This window comes from Alexandromys fortis, unplaced genomic scaffold, assembly GCF_014885135.2.
Source record: "Alexandromys fortis isolate MF-2015 unplaced genomic scaffold, M_Fortis_MF-2015_v1.1 scaffold_103, whole genome shotgun sequence".
In the NCBI taxonomy this organism is placed as follows: Eukaryota; Metazoa; Chordata; class Mammalia; order Rodentia; family Cricetidae; genus Alexandromys; species Alexandromys fortis.
The window spans coordinates 2,483,386-2,499,370 of record NW_026067978.1 but is presented as its reverse complement, the minus strand read 5'-3'; the positions used below and the strand labels follow the sequence as shown (position 1 = coordinate 2,499,370).

Below are 15,985 nucleotides of genomic sequence, written 5' to 3'. Positions count from 1 at the left end.
GGATGCCTCGAACCAGCCTGCCTAGGATATAGCAGTCCGGGGTCTCGGTCTTCTCCCGCGTTTTAATTTTGCAGCATATTCTCTCTCTCTCTCTCTCTCTCTCTCTCTCTCTCTCTCTCTCTCTCTCTCTCTCTNTCTCTCTCTCTCTCTCTCTCTCTCTCTCTCTCTCTCTCTCTCTCTCTCTCTCTCCCCCTCCCTCCCTCTCTCCCTCCCTCCCTCCCCCTCTCCCTCACTTCCTCTCCCTCCCTTTCCCTCTCTCTGCCTCTGTCCCCCTCCCTCTCACCCCCTCACTCCCTCTCTCTCCCTCCCTCTCTCTCCGCCTTCCTCTTCCTCTTCCCTCCCTCCATCCTCATTTCTGTAAAATCCCATGTGGGAGGATGCATCTGAATGCAGAACCTGCCTTACCTGAGCTCACAGCAGCTCCTAACCTACCCTCCACCCTTACCTGTCAGCCTCAGCCACTTCTTAGTTGCCAAGGTTTGTGTGCACCTGTCCTGCCTTCTGAGTGTTACCAGACCCAGAAAACTCAGCCCCCCTTTCTTGACCATAGCATTAGGACAAGGCCAGAAACAAGGCCTCTTCCAGAGTCCTTCCCCTATGTGAAGTCTGATGTTCCTTCTGAAGGGACCACAAGCCCACACCAGCAAAGATGGCCAGGGATGGGTACACTCAGATATTGAAGGTAGCCTTCCCCAGACGACGAATCATTCTCCTGCCTCTCAGCAAAAGGATGAAATATGGGGCTGCCTTGTCTTGCCTTTGATGAGGTCTACACACGTAGGCATGAGAGCTGGACCCCACCCCAAGCTCTGGAGACAGCCCCTGCCCTCAGGGCATCCATCAACCCTGGCAAGAAAAATTGTACAGATGTGCTTTGGTAGAGAACACCTTATACCCCAGCACTCTGTGGGCAGAGGCAGAGGGTTCTCTGAGTTCAGGCCAGCCTGCTCTACACAGCTGGTTCTGTCTCAGCCAAGGCGACACAGTGAGACTCCATTGTACAGTAGAGATAAAATAGACGGCACAAGAGCCACAAGCTAAGAGGACAGGGACCATGTCTTCAGATACTTGCTTACATTTGAGTGACAGCTCTCTGCCTGGTCCCTGGGAGCAGGAACCCCCTTGTAGTCAGCTTCTGTCTCCATAGAAGGTAATTCCCCCTGGTCCCAGATCTGATCCAAGGTCCACGGCTGAAACAAAACTTGATCTGATCTTTAAGAAGGGGTCTGGATTTGAGAACGGTGGCCAGACGTCCTAATTTGATAAAACATGGATCTCCCCTGTGCTTCTTCCTGATTAGGTATTGCTTTTAGTACATTCGGTTTCATAAGTCAGAAAAATTAGGTTTTCATCTCTTGTTTTGTGACTTGCTTTCACAAGCTATTTCTTTTCTCCAGAACTCCTTTCTCTCCCTCTGAGCCGAACTGAAACAGCAACCACGGGAAATAAATAGAATTCCCAATATTGCTTTCTAATAAAAACAAAGTGCATCAAACGTGGTGACTACACCATCTGTACTGGGGCCGCTGAGAGGTTGGGAGGTGGAGGGGGTCATGGAGGTTTGTCCTAATCCTGCCTGCAAATGCTTTTGGTTTTGCTTTTGATTGTTGATGGAACTTTATTAAATGCTTATGCTGTATTTGGCAAGGTGATCATGTGATCACCTCTTCCTTCCAGTTTCCAATAACATTAAATCAGGTGGTGTTTCCTATTTTCTGTGTGCAGACAGAGCTCATTTAGGAAGGATATCTGCTCATTGGAAGTTGGTAGAATACTCTCGTAAAACCTTCCAGGTCCAAAAATGCAGGAAAGAGATTTTAAAATCATATAAATTAATGTCTATGTTAAAGGGGGAATTATTGGAGTGGCTTATTTGTGGTCCAGGTAGTCAGCAGTGCTGTCCCCTGAGTGAAAGGCCGAGAATGCAGTGGCGGTTCAGTCCCAGTCTCGTACAGAAGTCCCAGAGGATTCCTAGAGGGCTGCCATCTTCAGTCTGTGTTGGAATCCTGAAGAAGGAGGTTCAGTGCCTCAGGAACGAGCCTGACGAGTTATCCTGGGAAAGTGAGGGCAAGCAGGCAAAAAGCAAAAGCTTCCTCCTTCCACATCCTTTTATGTGGGCTTCCACCAGAAAGTGTGGCCCAGAGTTAGGGTGGGTCTTCCCACCTCAAATACCACAATCAAGAAAACCCTCACAGGCATGCCCAGCTGATCCCAAATATAGTCAAGTCCACAACCAAGATTGGCCCTCCAAACAATGTGCTTTTATTTGATGAGCCATCGCTCATTTGTGTGGCAATTTTATAACTTTTAAAATGTCAGTTGTATTTTTCATTTCCTCCTTTTCTGCATAGACTGTTTTTAAATTAATTTTGTATGTGTATTGGGGGTGGGGTCCATGTGTGTTTCTCAGCATACATGAAGGTCAGAGAACAATTTAACAGTGGATTCTCTACTTCTAGCCTGTGGGTCCCTAGGGTGAAGCTCAAGTCATCACCTTGATGGCAAGCACCCTTTTCTCTGCCCTGCTAAGCCTCTTTATTTATTGTTTTTTTTTTGTTGTTGTTGTTTTGGGATAGTTTTTTGTATTGGTTTGTTTGTTTGATTTAGTTTTCTTTCTTCTTTCCTTCCTTCTTTCTTTCTTCTATGTATATGAGTGTGCTATATCTGCATGTATGACTTTATGCCAGAAGAGGGCATCAGCTCCCACTATAGATGGTTGTGAGCCACCATGTGATTGCTGGGAATTGAACTCAGGTCCTCTGGAAGAACAGTGCTCTTAACCACTGAGCCATTTCTCCAGCCCCTGTTTTGGTTTTCTGAAACAGAATCTCACTATGTAGCTCTGGCTGTCCTAGAACTCACTATGCATGTTGAAATAGGAGCGGCGGGGCTGCGTCCCCAGCACCCCGGCCGCCTGCTAGCTTATGCCCAAAATAACAACACACAAACTGTATTCATTTAAACACTGCTTGGCCCATTTCTATCTAGCCTCTTCTCGGCTAACTCTCGCACCTGGACTAGCCCATTTCTAGTAATGTGTGTAAGCACCCCAAGGTGCGCTTACCGGGAAGATTCTAGCCTCCGTCCATCCTGGCTGGGTCGGAGCTGCCTGGGAGAGCGGCTGTCAAGTCTCTCCGGGAGCAGAGCAGAGTCTGACCTCACTTCCTCTTCCTCCCAGCATCCTCTTCTGTTTACTCCTCCCACCTATGTTTTAACCTATCAGGGCCAGCCAAGCAGTTTCTTTAATGCTTAACCAATGAAATCAACAGATTGATATGACACTCCCACATCATATGCAGACCAGACTGGCTTCAAAGTCCACAGAAATCTGTCTGCCTGTACTCCCACGTACTGGGATTAAAGATGTGTGTCACCATACCTGGCCTCTAAGCCTCTTTGAAAAAAAAGGTCTTCTGTTAGTTATTCTCCATCAGTCTTCCTAAAGCTTTGTCCTCCACCGCGTCTACCATACTGATTCAGCTTTTATACTTAGTATTCTTTCTATATTTTGTTGGTTACTTGCATTTTGCAATAGATCCAAGCAGTGTACTTGTTCGTATGACAGGAAAGTTCACTCCTGCCTCCGGTGAAACATTCTCCGTAGGCAAACAAGGTTATGGTACTGGCACTTTTGTCTGGACCCTTTCCTATCTCTTACAAACATATTTGTACAATTTTCCAGATTATGTTAGTTATAGGTCTCCGTTTATATTGTGTATATATACACACATCTATTTAAATGGAATCCCCTAATTTATCCAGTTTCTAACCATGAAATTATGTTGAAAGCCTTGAGTGGTGGGATTTAATTCATCTGTTTTTATTCTGTTCAGTGTAGATGTAGTCTTAGTTCTGTCATTTTGTTTGACATATATTTATTGTAAATTATTCTTCTCCCTCCACCAGTTCTGTTTTTGAACCAGGCCAGCCTCAAACTCAGTATAGTTAAGGATGACCTTGAATTCCTGATGATCCACCTCTAACTCTTCAGAACTGGCATTCAGATATATACCTGTCTTCTTCTTCTTCTTCTTCTTCTTCTTCTTCTTCTTCTTCTTCTTCTTCTTCTTCTTCTTCTTCTTCTTCTTCCTCTTCCTCTTCCTCTTCTTCTTCTCACTCCTCCTTCTCCTCCTCCTTCGTTTTTGGTTTTGGTATTTCAAGACAAGGTTTCTCTGTGTAACAGTCCTGGCTGTCCCAAAACTCACTCTGTAGACTAGTCTGGCCTCAAACTCAAAGAGGTCATCCTGCCTCTGCCTCCCAAGTGCTGGAATTAAAGACGTGTGCCACCACTGTCCGACCCATTTTTTTTCCTTTTTTATAAAGAATTTACTTTTACTTATCTGTGTATTTATATGTCTGTGTATGCTCATGCAGCCAGGAGTGCCTTTGGAGGCCGAAGAGATTGTTGGGTCCCCTGGAGCTGGAGCTACAGGTGGCTGGCTCTGAACTAGCTGCTGTAGGTGCTAGCATTAGAACTTCTCTGTCTTCTGCCAGAGCAGCAAGTGCTTTTCACTCTGAGCCTTCCCTCCATCCCTGCATGCTGTTGTTTTCTTTAAGGAAATGGGGCCATACTCAGGCTGCCCTCCTGACCCTTCTACCTTAGCCTGTGGTCTCCAGTAGCTAGGACTACAGGCATGTACCACCATGCCTGACTTTCTTGTCCCCTTTTGAGTAGAGATTGGAAAGTTCCTAGCTTTACAAGGGCCATCATTCAGTTCTTTAAAATATATATACTTATTCCATTTTTAATGGGTATGTGTGTATGCCTGAGCACATACATGTACACCACATATATGCAGGAACCATGTAGAGGTCAAAGAAGGGCATCAAATCCCCTAGAACTGGAGTTATGGGTGATTGTGAGCTGCCATGTGGGTGCTGGGACTCAAACCCAAGTCTTCTGCAAAAGCAGCAGAACTCTTAACCATTGAGCCATCTCTCCAGTCTCTGTCATTCAATCTTAAACATATTTTCCTATCAATGGCAAAAATTAATATGAATATTACTGCCTTTTCAACATGAAACCTTGTAACCTGTTTTTAATTTTTATTACATTTACTTATTTATGTGTGCACATATATGTGGAGATCAGAGGATCACATGTGGAGGCCAGTTTCTCTCCTTCTACCATGTGGGTCACAGGAATTGAAATCAACTCGTCAGGCTTGGTGGCCAGTGCTTTACCCAACTAGTCATCTCGCTGGCTCCCTGATATCTTCTGAGCTTGTTTTTACTAGTTTTTTTTTTCTCTAACTTTCCCCAGCATTCCTACAGGCACTGTCTGCCCTGAAGAATCATCTGGAAGTTTCCTACGTTACTAAATTCTTCTTGCTTTGTTTCAAAACCCACGTTCATTTTTCTACTTTATAGATCTTAAGCATTGCACTCATCCGCACCCTACTCATGCAATTGTGGGCTGACGTGGACTGGGAAGGTCCAAACACATTTCCCTTGGCTCTCTGAAAATGCACGGTGAAGTGTATCTGCCGAGTAATGCTTCCCAGAGGCTCACATACTCCGCAGTATATGCTGGAATCCCTGCTCTTCTGACCCTCGGCTGACCTCTCCTGGCACAGGCCTTTGGAGTGTTTGCAGAGGCTGGAGCCACTTCCTCATGCTTTGCAGCGTTTACTTTAGCTCAGTTAAACCAAACCCTGTTGGCTCGAGTTAACTTCCTAGTAAACTGAAGGTTCCACCAGCAACCCTGCCCTAGAATCCGAGACTGGCTAGAGGAACGTGAAATTGGAAACTGAGCTGCTGAGGACTAGTGATGTAACTCAGGTGATAGAGTGCTTACCCAGCATGCATAGGGTCCTGGTGTTCATCCCCCAACACCGCACAAAACCCTGGGGTTATGGAGGGGTACTGGAGAGATGATTCAGCCATTAAGAGCACCTGCCGTGCAGTTATGACAAACGATGGGGCTTAGATCCCAGCACCCACACAAGTACAGGTGCCCCATGCCTACTTGTAAGCTTAGCTTTGAGGAGAGCAGAGACAAAGATCACTGGGACTTTGCTGTCTTCTAGCTTAACTGAGAAAAAAAATGCCAGCCCCAGGTTCAGACAGAGACCCTGCCTCAAAGGAATAGACAGAAAATGATAAAAAAAAAGGGGGGAGGGGGCCTTGATACCCTCTTCTGACCTCTGCATGTACCCAATCATGTGTGCATACACAGAGATAGACAAATCTTAATTTTAAAAGAAAAGGCATGGTGGCAAACCCCTATAATCCCCAAGCTTGAGAGGTAGAAGCAGAAAGATCAGAAGTTCAAGATAGTCTTTGGCTACATAATGAGTCTGAGACAAGTCTTGTTTCAAAAGCGAACAGGCTAGAGAGATGGCTCAGTAGTTAAGAGCACTGGCTGCTCTTCCCGAGGCCCACATTCAATTCCAAGCACCCTCTTGGTGGCTAATCAGTGCCCTCGTTTGACCTCTATGGACACTCTTATACGTGTGGTATACAGACATACAAGTAGGCAAAACATCTGCAGCCATAAAATTTAAAGCAAAGCAACATGACTAATCTGGAGCTGATGGCTCAGTAGTTAAGAGCGCTCGCTGCTCTTCAGAGGACCCGGGTCCTATTCCCAGCAACCACAGGGCGGCTCACAACTCCCTGTAAATCCAGCTTCAGCGGTTCCAGAGGTTTTTTCCTAGTCTGTACCTGCATCAGTCATATACATACATGTAAACAAAACACATACACTAACACATACCCTGTGAAGTTAACTTTCCCCTGCCCTAACCGTCTGCCAGATATTTTACCATCCGCAGGTACAACTAGGCCTTTCTATGATTTTATAATCCAGTCAGGCTCCTGTGACCTCTTCATGCAGCAAGACGGCTGAGGGTGGGGTGGGGGACAGATGACAATGGCACTGTCGGGAAGGAGCCTTCCTCATCATCTCCCAGTCTGCTCAGGGTACTAGATCCGACTTTTCATAGACGCTAAGATGGCTCTGTAACACACTGACTGCAATCATCCGGAGGCCTGAGTTTGATCCCACGTAGTAGAAAGAGAGAAACGCCTCCCCAAAGTTGGCCTCTGTTCTCTGCTCACACGCACATGCATACACACGTACGCACGCACACACATGCCACAAATTTACACAACTCAGTGCCTTAAAACAAGACACACTTTGATTTGTTAATGGTTCTGGTAGTCGGAAGCCATAAGATGGAGGGTTTGGTAGTACTGCATTCCCTCTGGAAGCGTGGAGAGGAAACCGTGGTTATTTTTGCTCACCTGGATGCTCTCAGGACCCCCACTCAGGCACACCTGCAACACTGCCTTGCCCTTGTGGGGGACCATATGCACAGCCTCAGGGAGTCAGACAGCCCATCTCTGGTGCCTTCCAGCTCACCACCTAGCACAGTCTTTGGAAAACACACATCCAAGTCCCTCACTCCTCTGATCAGGACCCTGAGAGGTGCTCTGGTTCCCAGAAAACAAGGCTGCCATGGCTCCTTAGCAGCAAGAGCCCTGAAAGCCTGGCCATGCCTCTTCTTAGCCTCACCCTGCCTCCTCACTGCTTCCTGCCTGTGACTCAGCCTGTACACACAGCATGTTTCCTAAAGGTTGCTGCTTCCTACTGCAGGGTCGTTGTCCCTCCCAACCCCGGATGCTCTCAAGCTTCAAATTTGCATTTATTTAGATGATCATTGGGTTAATAACAAATATTTCTGTGTTAATACTCATTTAGGCAGGGGCCACAATGACTTGATTAATTAAATGTTTCTTATGTAACTAAAGATGCCATTGGGGCTAGGACCATGTCTAATTCTTACCCATGATTGTATCCCTGGCAAGGTGCGTGGCATGCATTTATGAGCAAAAAATGATAAGGTCCATGAGCTCTTGGAGAGAAAGGCATACAAGAGTAAATATTTGTTTACTGTCCTCATTTTCTACATCCTGCACTTGGCTTCTGCCCAGGAGGTTTGTTTTAGGGTGTGTGTGTGTGTGTGTGTGTGCACGCGCACGCACGCATGCGCGTATACACAAGCACGCGCATACACATGGCATGGTGAATGTGTGAAGGTCAGAGGACAAGCTGTCTTTGATCCTCCCCTTCCACCTGGCTGGAGGCAGGGTCTGTGTGTTTGCCTCTGTGCTGTGTACTCCCAGCTGGGTGGCCTATAAGCTTCTGGTGAGTCTCCCATCTCCACCTCCCACTTCCCCATAGGAGTGGTTGGACTATAGGTGCTCGCACTACTGCCCCTGGCTTTACGTGACAGGTCTTGGCACTCACCTATGTGTAACCACTTCCCACTGCGCCATTCTGCGGCTCCAGCTTAGCTTTTATCCTTCCTGTGTCACCTCCAGCAGTAGAGTGGGAGACCCAAGTGGAGGGATTCGTGTGTATGCAGCTCCCTCCCCAAACACCAGGGCAGTGCTGTAACCATGGAGATTTGGAGATGACCTCCGGGATGCTCAGCATCTCCAGGTTTTCTTTTTTCAAACCCCTTTGAAATCAGGCGATGCCTGTCCTTCGTTTTAATCACCCAGCCTAATGCAGCCGTCAGGCCGATTGGCAAGGACCTTTTAAAAAGCGTTCAGCGGGTGCTATGAGGGTTCTATAAGTGAATAAAAGCCAAGCATCTAAACTATAGCTGCTGTGGGCATAGTGGCTCATGGGTTAATCCCAGCTCTTAGGAGGTAAAAGCAGATGCATCTCTGTGAGTCAGAGACCAGCCTGGTCTACACAGTGACTTCTGTGATAGCCAGAGCTATGTAGAGAGAGACCCTGTCTCAAAAATGTGTGTGTGTGTGTATGTGTGTGTGTGTGTGTGTCCATATCCACGTAGGGATAGGACTAGCACTTGTCCTCTAGTCTGGCTATCTGAGTTCTATCCTCAAGACCACGTAGTAGACAGAAAGAACAGATTCCTGAAAATCGTCCTCTGACCTCCCCTCCACACTCATGCCATGGTACATGTGTGCCAACACTCTCTCTCTCTCTCTCTCTCTCTCTCTCTCTCTCTCTCTCTCTCTCTCTCTCTCAAATCAATGAATAAATGTAATTATTTTTTAACGTGCGCATCTGCCAGTTGTTATGGGACATGCAAACCTGTCTCCAGTCCCAGCACTTAGGCTGAGGCAGGACCACTGGTTCCAGGCCAGCTTTGACTTCATATCGGGGTCTCAAATAATTTTAAACAGCAGCTGGGCGTGGTGGCCCAAGCCTTTAATCCCAGGAAACAGAGACAGGAAGTCGAGCCAACCTGGTCGACAAAGCACGTTCCAGGCCAACCAGGGCTATATACATCCCTGTCTCAAAAAGTAAAAATAAATAAAATAAATAGGTCAGGGAGGGAGGAGAGGAAGGGACTTGCCTTGGGAGTGGGGGGGGGGCTCAGCTGGGCGTTCTGGGTCCTCGCTTAAGTGTTTTTCTGTCTGACCTGCAGGTGGCAGCATGTCCTGGGCCTCCTTGTGATGGCAGGCGGCTAAGAAAGAAGAAAATGGAGTCCCTCCTCTTGGAGACTTGCTTGAGAGCCAGCCATGAGTGAGTGTGCGCTTGAGCAGGGCCCTGTATTAGGTCTCAGGCATTGATGTGAACCACATGTGTTCAGTATTCGAGGTTGTTTGTTGATATTCACAGGTTGTTTACAAAAAGCCCTAGCTGCAAAACCAGTTATCCTTATGGTGTTGTATAGGCCATGAGGGGCAAAGGGGGGCTCTGGGGCCAAGGGAAGTGTACCCCAGTAGCTCAGCAAGTGTGTGGTATGTTACAGGTAGGAGGTGTTTGGTGCAGGGCTCTTGAGTCTCTCCTCCAGCTGCTCTGTCGTGGTTCAGGCTCCACTGGGGACTTATGCTGGCCCATCAGATCCCAAGCTGTGTCAGCTCTCAGGCCAGACTTCTTTCTACCTCTCATCACCCCGTCCACCACCCATCAGCTTCGCCTTGCTTATCCTAAGACCTTCTTTGTGCTACAGTCATTTGTGGGGCTGGAGAGCACTTCCTCTTGTTTTAGAGGACCTAAGTTCTGCTCCCAGCACCCACTTACCTCCCAATCCATACCTGTAACTCCAGCTCCAGAGAATCTGATGTGCGTCTCTGGCCTTTCCCACAGATATGTGCACAGATGTGCGCGCCTGCACATGAATAAAACTTAATCTTTAAAGGAAAATTAGAGGAGTTGGAGGGGACTGGTTTCTGGTCTATCTTGGATCCAGCTTTGTTAGTATTTCTGCTGGAAAATAATTCTAAATGTTGTATTGGTGTTGAGTGCCTTCTGCCTCCTGCCACAGCATTCCTCCCTCCTCCTGCCCCCGCCCACCCCCCGAATTTCACCCACCAGGTTGCTGATGACTGTCCCTTAGCTGCAGCCCCCTAAGTCCCTACCTGAGAAGGATTCTGTGACATCTACAGGAACCTTGTGGTTCTTGTCCCTTACCGCCAACCTGTGTCCGCTTTGCTCCGCACTGTCTTTGGGGTTCATCGTGTGTCATTTCAGACTCTCAGCTGGAATGTTAGATTCTAATTTTACCAAACACCATGCTTCAGTGAGAGTTTCTCACGGTTGGAAGAAGGGAGTATTTTGTAAATCAAGCTTGCCTTTGTTTTTGCCTAAAATTACTAGTTTTAAAATTTGGTTTGTTTGGAGTTTTATTTTGTTTATCCTTGGCAATGGGTTTATTCAAGCATAGTCAATAACCTGGCAAACAAACTGATACCAGGAGGGAGATGGATAGTGAGGTGGTTCAGCAGGTAAAAGGTGCTTGCCGCTAAGCCTAGAGACCTGAGTTTAATTCCCAGAACCCACATGGCGGAAGGAGAGGATCAGTTCCCATAGGTTACCTTCTAACTTCCACCTGTACATCATAGTGCTTGCAAGTGCGCACAGACAGGCACACAAAATAGAGTGTAATTTAAAACATGTTTTTAAAGAGCTAGTATTAGGGCTAGAGATGTAGCTCGGTGGTGGAAGATTTGCCTAGCATGTGCAAGGCCCTGAGTCCCATCCCCTGCATCACAAAAGCAATTAATAATGGTATTGAGTGTCTGCTCCACCTCAAGCTCCTGGAGCGCTACAGAGCTGACATCTTATTGATACCTCTGGAGAGGCATGTGATGGTGTTCTCCAGTTAGAAATACAGAAGCCGGGGTACAGAAGGTGTCGCTCAGGCGTAGAGAGTACTTATCTGCCATGCCTAAGACCCTGGGTTCCATCCCCGGCACCTCAAAAGAAAAAGAAAACATTCAAAGCAAATCCAAATTCCAGAGAACTGTGCCTTAGCAAGTTGGGGTGCCCCAGGAAGACCCTTGTCCTCTTGTCTGTCTTCAGAAACTGTGTGAGCTTGGCCTTCAGAGGGTGGAAGGTGAACATATGTCCTCATAGTGACCTGAAAACCAAAGTAAAATTGATGAGATGAAAAAGCCGGGCAGTGGTGGCGCACGCCTTTAATCCCAGTACTCGGGAGGCAGAGGCAGACGGATCTTTGTGAGTTCGAGGCCAGCCTGGTCTACAAGAGCTAGTGCCAGGACAGGCTCCAAAGCTACAGAGAAACCCTGTCTCGAAAAAAAGAAAAAGAAAAAAAAAACAGCAAAAAAAAACAGAAAAGAAAAAGTGTAATCATAAATGGTGCTGGAGGAACCCTGTCTCAAGAAAAAGCCGAAAAAGAAAAAACAACAAAACAAAAGTATAATCTTCAAACAATGCCTAACTCTAAGCTTCCTATCCGTTTACACAATTCTCTGTTCTGTTTTGTGTAACACAGATTATTGGAACACATTGGCCAAATTTGCCTGACATGCGTGATTACTTTACTGGTTAAGGCCTGGAGTTGTAGCACAGGTGTCAGGATGCTTGCCTGGGTGTTCACGCCCCCGTGTTCCATCCCCAGCTCTACAGAGTAAACACACGAATAAATTAATTACAGTTGGATGGCAGATGGTGTCGCTAGGTGGTAAGCTGTGTCTGATTAAGACTTTGAGTTATGTCCGGCGTGGTGGCGCATGCCTTTAATCTCAGCACTAGGGAGGCAGAGACAGATGGATCTCTGTTCAAGATCCAGGACAGGCTCCAAAGCTACAGAGAAACCCTGTCTCAAAAAAAAAAAAAAAAAAAAAAAGAAAGAAAGAAAGAAAAGAAAAGAAAAAAGACACACCACACACACACACACACACACACACACACACACGAACAAAATTCTTTTTTTTTTTTTTTTTTTGGATTTTCGAGACAGGGTTTCTCTGTAGCTTTTGGTTCCTGTCCTGGAACTAGCTCTTGTAGACCAGGCTGGCCTCGAACTCACAGAGATCCGCCTGCCTCTGCCTCCTCCGAGTGCTGGGATTAAAGGCGTGCGCCACCAACACTGGCACACGAACAAAATTCTATTTTTAGCTGGTTAATACATAGTTCACTGTAATTCATTTGAAGGACTAACAATCTCACAAACTGGAAAAGTTTTTTAAAACTGAAAAGCCTTCCCCTATACCCAGGTTTAGCCACACATTGAGGGACATACACCAATGAACACTGAACTCCCGGGGCACGACCTTCACAGCTTCATTCCAGAAACTGATGCAACCATGAATCCACTCTTCTCACAGTCAGAGGCTTTGGGAGCAGTCGTGGGCTTGCCGCTGTGTGGATGGGTGTCAGGTTGGTTATGCTCTGGCCATTGATAGCTAAGTACCTCATACAAGTCTTCCCAAACATTGCCTCCAGGACATGCTGGGCATTTCACACTGGGAGACTGGGAAAATAAACACCTCAACCATGAACTCCTTTTCCTTAAAAACCAAAACCGGAAAATAAATAAACACACACACACATACAAATGTAATAAATAAATAAAAACATAAGCAAGAAATAAAAGTCTGGGTCTCGAGGTTGTCCTGGATACAGTGGGCAGTTGTTGTGAGTGGAGGCTCATCCAAGGACTTTTCCAGGTGTGCTGGACAGGTGAGCAGGAGCGGTGACGGTGACGGCCTGGACCAGAGAGAGGGGAGGGGCAGTAGGAGAAGCTGGGGAGGCTTCTTCCCAGCGGTCTGCTGAGGCCACAGGACACCGTTCTCTGAGCCTGGGCTTCTCCCTGCCGCCTCTGTGGGCCTGACTTGAGCTTCTCATCCCCTGGCCTTAGAAAGCCCTGGGGCTGAGCTGCTGCTTTTGAGTAAAACGCAGGTGTGAACCTTGTGGTGAAGGACACAAGCAGCCCTGGGACTCTGACAGTCACAGTCAGGCAGCATTTCCGGCCGGGTTGCTTTTAAGCCACCAGTACGAGTTTTCAGTTGAACTGTGTTTTCCTTCCTGCAGTCCTTAAGTGAGACTCCTTGTGAGTTCTTGGCGCTCTGTTTTGAGGGAGCTCCTCCGCTGGCCCGGTCTGTTTTGAGGGAGCTCCTCCGCTGGCCCGGTCTGGGTTGGAAATAGAAATGATTTTTCTTCCTCCCCCACGGGCCAAATGTGCAGAAAGAGGTGTGGCTTAAATTTGTTTCCAATTTCATTTCTAGGTGTTTCTTTTCCTTTGCTTGGAGAGTAGATGGAGTACTCTTAAAGAAGTTCTAACTTGTAACTTCAAGTGAGTCAGTATTTTTACTTTTTAAAATTTTTGGTTCCACATTTATTTGTTTGTGGAGGTCAAAGGACACCTTATAGGAGTCCATTCTCTCCTTCCATCTTGTGGATCCTGGGGACCACCTCATGTTTGGCAACAAGCACACTTGCCCACTGAACCAGTTCACCAGCCCAGTACTTTTATTTTATTTTATTTTATTTTATTTTATTTTATTTATTTTACAGTGCCGGGAACTAAACCCAGAACCTCATATACGTTGAGAAAGTGCTCTGTACCAAGCTTATAGCCTGACCCGTACATGGTATTTTAGATACCCAAGAGAAAGGACATTTACTCACAAGGATCTTACATCCCTCCTGGGGCTGAAGGTCAACACAGTTGCTAGACTGCTTGCCTAGTGTGCCTGAGGGCCCTGAGTTCCATCCTTACCTGCATAAAACTCTGCAGAGCACAGTGGTGTTCACTGTGTGCTGCACTGGGGAGATGGAGGCAGGAGAATCAGGACTTCAAGGTCATCGGAAGGTACATATTGAGTTTGGGGCCAGCCTGAAATACATGAGCTCCTGTCTCCAAGAAATAATAATAATTAAAAACACAGCAAAATTTGTTCCTGCCTCTTGGTGACACAGAACTGTCCTCCAAACCCCTTCACACACACACACACACACACACACACATACACACACACAATAAAAATACCCTAAAAAGCCTAGTCAGAAAGGCTTGATAAGACCTGCCCGAGGGCTCTAGTAAATTCCAACTGGAGGAAAGGGTGTCTGCCTTAGCTGCTCAGGTGTGAGGAGGGAACAGCTATCACACTACCTAGGTTGGTTGGGCAGGTTTTGGTGGGGTTGTAAATTTGAATTAGCTGCCAAAAAAAAAAAAAAAAAAAGGAAGGAGGGAAGGAAAACAAAACATAATAGACTTTAGAACAGAGGGACCACTTAGAGATTAAAGTAGGAACTTTTATTTCCAGTTTACTTACACCTGGAAAAAGCAACCCTTTCTTTTCAAACAAGGTCACATGGCAAACTAGGCTTGGATCTGGCACAGTCCAGAGTCACACGCGCTGTCCTCTGTTATCTGCAGCGACAGGTTGACTTTGCGTGCAGCTAGATCCCATCCAGTCATGACCTAGTGTGATCTTTAGTCTATACATTTGCCTATGACAACCACTCCCCAAGCTGAACGGTCACCGGGTGAAAGGGGACTTTAGGTAAATCACTTCTCAGTGTGTTGTTGGCACTGGGAAAGCCAGGGCAGGAACCAAGCTAGGTCTCCAAGCTCTGAATAGAGAACATGACAGACAAAGTCTGCAGAGCTGCAGAGAGCAGCTAGGAAGCTGTGGCACTTCCAGGAAGGGCTTTCCTCTCTAGTGGGAGCTGCGGAGATGCTGGCAGTGAAGTTGAGGCACGGGAGAAGCTGACAGTGAGGGCCCAACACAGCAGCAGAAGCTGATGCCTATCAACCCCCTGCCAGCTCTGGCCTGCACCCAAGTGTCCTGTGTATTCCTCTGTTAACTTACTCCCTGGGTGTTCAGCAACCAGCAAAGCACCTAAAATGTACCAGGTTGAGCTGTGGGCACAGAGGTACAATAGGGCCTTCCCTTAAGAGGCCATGAACCCTGTGCAGTACAGACCTGAGGGGAGGAAGGAGGGCCATATTGACCAGTTCTGTAGTGAAATAAAATCTGTCTTTATGGTTAGAAAAGATACTTGAAGGGCTGGAGAATGTAGCTTGCTTAACATGCATGAGGCTTTGGGCTCTGTCTCCAACATTGCATAAATCAGGTGTGGTGGTGAACACCTGGGATCCCAGCAGTGGCAAGGTGAACCAGGAGAATTAGGAAGAAATCAAGGTCTATCCTCTATTACAGTCAGAGTTCCAGGCCTGCCTAGGCCACAGGAGACTAAAACAAACAAGATGGGATGAAGGAAAGAAAAAAAAAAAGTGTATACTGTCTCTTAGGATGTTTTCATTTGGGTTGGAGAGAATCCACTTTGACTGGAGGGGGAACTTTTATCCTCGTTCTCCCCTCCCCCAAGATCCTGAGAGCCTAAGCTGCTCACCCCTTTCCTGGCCTTCTAGTCTCCAGTGTAAAATCTGGTTAATCAGATTATTATTCTTATCTGAAGGAGGAAGAGAAAAATAACTTCTTGAAGAGCGTTCCCATTCTGATTCTCTAAGAAAAAAAAACTTCCATAAGATAGGCACATGGATCGGTGAGTGGGAGGTGTGTGTGTGTGGAAGTCAGGGGTGCATGTCTGGTCCTTCCTCAGTCGCTCTCTGTCTTATTTTCTGAGGCAGGGTCTCACTGAACCTGAGGTTCACTCACCCAGCTAGGCTGACTGGCCAGCAAGCTCCCTGTCTCCGTCTGCCCAGTGCTAGGACTACAGACATGCCAGTGCGCCCAATGGTGACCTGGGTGCGGGGGCTCTGAACTCAGGTCCTCCTGCCTACAT

The 15,985-nt window shown here is 47.0% G+C and overlaps 1 protein-coding gene across 2 annotated transcripts in view; it reads left to right on the top strand.

Annotated features, from left to right (window-relative positions):
* Positions 1 to 15,985, top strand: part of LOC126510945 (solute carrier family 22 member 5) — a 162,142-nt gene that overhangs the window by 115,743 nt on the left and 30,414 nt on the right. For both annotated transcript variants that reach the window (XR_007594556.1, XR_007594557.1), the window contains one exon: positions 9,411 to 9,508. The gene's annotated coding sequence lies outside the window, so the exon portion shown is untranslated. The remainder of the gene's footprint in view (positions 1 to 9,410; positions 9,509 to 15,985) is intronic.